Here is a 3,013-nt window from a genome sequence, read left to right as displayed (position 1 = left end):
CTTGGGGAATTCAGCCTCTTCATGTAAGAGTGCTCTGCTGACAATGTAGTTTTTTGTTTTTGTTTTTCTGAGTGAATTAATAACTAAGCCCCTTAGGCAGAACTAGATTCTCACATGTGTAGTTAGGAGAAAAATACACATGTGGGTAGCAGCCTCAGCATGGAGACTTACAAAGCACAGCCCGGATGCTTGGCTCGCTCGTTGCTGCATAGGAGCTGGACCAGGATGAGGTCAGGTCAGTGTTGAAGATAGACTGGGTGGGGGGGACTGTCACCCCTGGAGTCCAGCCTCGCTGCGGGGGACGCCACGGGAGGAGAGAGACTGGTGGGCAGGGCAGCAGCAGGGGGTCTTTTTTTTTTATAATTGCTGAAAAATTTTAATATTTCTGTCATTTCACAAAGCATCTTTTGTTGACATTCAGCAAATGGTACCACCCAATAATGTCCCAATACGTTCTTCTTGTGAAGAGAGTTCATATATCTTTTTGACTTCCGTAATATTTGTTGTTTCAGGGAGATTTTTGAGAGAAACTTGATGACCTTCTACCTGAGATGTTAGGTCTTCTTGAGTTATTTGTTTTTCTCCCTCTTCACTGTAAGCAATCAGAGATGAAGTGTCATTTGCCGAGATACCAGTTTTTCACGGCCTCTGAAATACTGTTATTTGGGGAAAGGCTGACAATAAGTTCAGTAGATAGAGTTCTTGTCTTCATTCTTCCCAGTCTGTAGAGGTGAAATGCTTTGTTTGCTGCCGCAAGTGTCTGAAATGCATCGACAATCACTGTAGGATTTATTAATGAGCCGTCAATGGCACCTGCCATGGCCTTTTTTCTCAAGTCTCCAGCATCTTTCACATCTTTAAATAACAGAAGCGTCACCCTGTATTCGGGAAATAGGTCCAGCTGTTGTGTTAACTGCATTTCATCGATAAGCAGGATTCAGCGCGCCCAGAACCCAGGACTAGCTCCCTATTCTATGAGCTCCTCTGTCACAACTTTGGTGAGTCGCGGCCTTATCAGGATGATGTATCGTCAGCTGATACATCAGGGAGAGACTAAGCCGATCATTGCCGGGCTGCATCCCAGGGCCGGGCCTCGTGAGATGCTCGATAAACGAGGACGCCGAGACTCACATCCGTTGTCTAGAAAATGGGTGCCGGGACTGCCAGAGGCCCTTTTTTTTATTGAGCAGCTACTGCATCCTGTGTGTTGTGCTCTGTTCGTCACACCTGTCCCCTCCTGTCCTGTCCTCCTTACCAGGGTGCTGAGTAGAGCTTTTCCACGGGAAAGGGTGCCATGTAGTCTAATCACAAAACTTGGCATTAAAATTACTTTCCAGGGCTTCCCTGGTGGCGCAGTGGTTGAGAGTCTGCCTGCCGCGATGCAGGGGAACGGGTTCGTGCCCCGGTCCGGGAGGATCCCACATGCCACGGAGCGGCTGGGCCCGTGAGCCATGGCCGCTGGGCCTGCGCGTCCGGAGCCTGTGCTCCGAAGCAGGAGAGGCCACAACAGTGAGAGGCCCACATACTGCAAAAAAAAAAAAAAAAAAAATTACTTTCCAAAGATGCCGTAAGAGTGCTTCTCTTTTGTCTCAGATTATTAGCAGGACCTAGAAGTTTGATAGCTGAGACCTGGGATGCCTAATTTGTCCAGCTCGGTGCTGGGCCTGACTCACTGGATGGCCTTAGTGAAATCATTTTCCATCTTTGAGTGAGTTTCCTTGCTGTTAAGACAAAAACTAAAAATACATATTGTCTTCATGGGTTATGGTAAGGACTAGCTGAGTAATCTTTACTAAGAAATTGCAACTTTTTAAAGGAAAAAAGATATTTCATCACAGAGGAAATCTGTTTGGGAGTTGCCTGATCCTAAAGTGATACGATATCAAATAAAAAACGTTCTTCAGCCTCCTCAGTTAAACCTGGACTCACTCCAGGTTGCTTGATGTGGGCTAGGAAATGGTACAGTGCCACGAGCAGCCTGATCACTCCACCGGGCTTCCAGAGGACACGGTGTGCTCAGGAGGGGGCAGGCTGTCTTATGCGCCTCCCCATGGAGCTTCCCCCTCTCCTCCTGCACCACCAAGCTCACTCTCGCACGAGCAAATTCCACTGCCCATTTTTCTTCGAAATTTATATGACCCCATTTTTTTGGCTGCAGACACATCTAGTTTGAGAAGCAGTGGCTTTTCTCATTTTAAACAGGAAATGCTGCACCACTTACATTATATTTTTTATACTTTTATTCCTCCCTTTAACTTGAGCAGCAGATTCTCATAGCTAAGAAGGTTTCAAGAGGCAGATTAGAAGAGTAGATAAAGGGCTTCCCTGGTGGTGCAGTGGTTGAGAGTCCGCCTGCCGATGCAGGGGACACGGGTTCGAGCCCCGGTCTGCGAAGATCCCACATGCCGTGGAGCGGCTGGGCCCGTGAGCCATGGCCGCTGAGCCTGCGCGTCCGGAGCCTGTGCTCCGCAACGGGAGAGGCCACAACAGTGAGAGGCCCCCCGTACCGCAAAAACAAACAAACAAACGAAAACAAAAAAAAAAGAAGAGTAGATAAAGCCTGCATGTGGAACGCAAGAGGTGAGCTCGGCTACCGACTCTCTCACCGCCTTGGACGCGTAGAGGCGCTCTCAGAGGGAAATGGACAACCAAGGCAATGTCAAGGTCAGCCTGCACCTGCCCCCACTGCCCAAACAACTGAGCGTTGGGACGGAGGGCTCGGCTGAGGCCTCTCCTGGCCACTCACTGCCCTTCAGGAGAGACTCAGAACCTGATTCTTCCACCTCTTCCTGGCGTTTGCCTTCGTTCTGACACATCTGACCCTGTGACCTCTTAGCTCCGTGACCCAGTGACCTTATTCTCTAATGTTCACGGCTTCCTGTTCTCACGGTGCAGAATGTGAAGTCTGAACCACATTATCTCTTGAAACTGCTCCACCTCCAAAATCACGAATTCAGACATCCTCCTTGCTGGTCACAAAGCCTGTTCCTACCTCTTCTTGGGCGGAGATTCC

General features: G+C 49.0%; 1 pseudogene across 1 annotated transcript; it reads right to left on the bottom strand.

Annotated features, from left to right (window-relative positions):
- Nucleotides 1-417: 417 nt before the first annotated feature.
- Nucleotides 418-1,773, bottom strand: LOC307176253 (EKC/KEOPS complex subunit TPRKB-like; annotated as a pseudogene). The gene has a single exon. The product of its transcript is annotated as an EKC/KEOPS complex subunit TPRKB-like (transcript).
- Nucleotides 1,774-3,013: the final 1,240 nt, after the last annotated feature.

Source organism: Stenella coeruleoalba, assembly GCF_951394435.1.
Source record: "Stenella coeruleoalba genome assembly, chromosome: 17".
In the NCBI taxonomy this organism is placed as follows: Eukaryota; Metazoa; Chordata; class Mammalia; order Artiodactyla; family Delphinidae; genus Stenella; species Stenella coeruleoalba.
The sequence above is the reverse complement of the archived record's forward strand: the minus strand, read 5'-3'. Positions and strand labels throughout refer to the sequence as shown.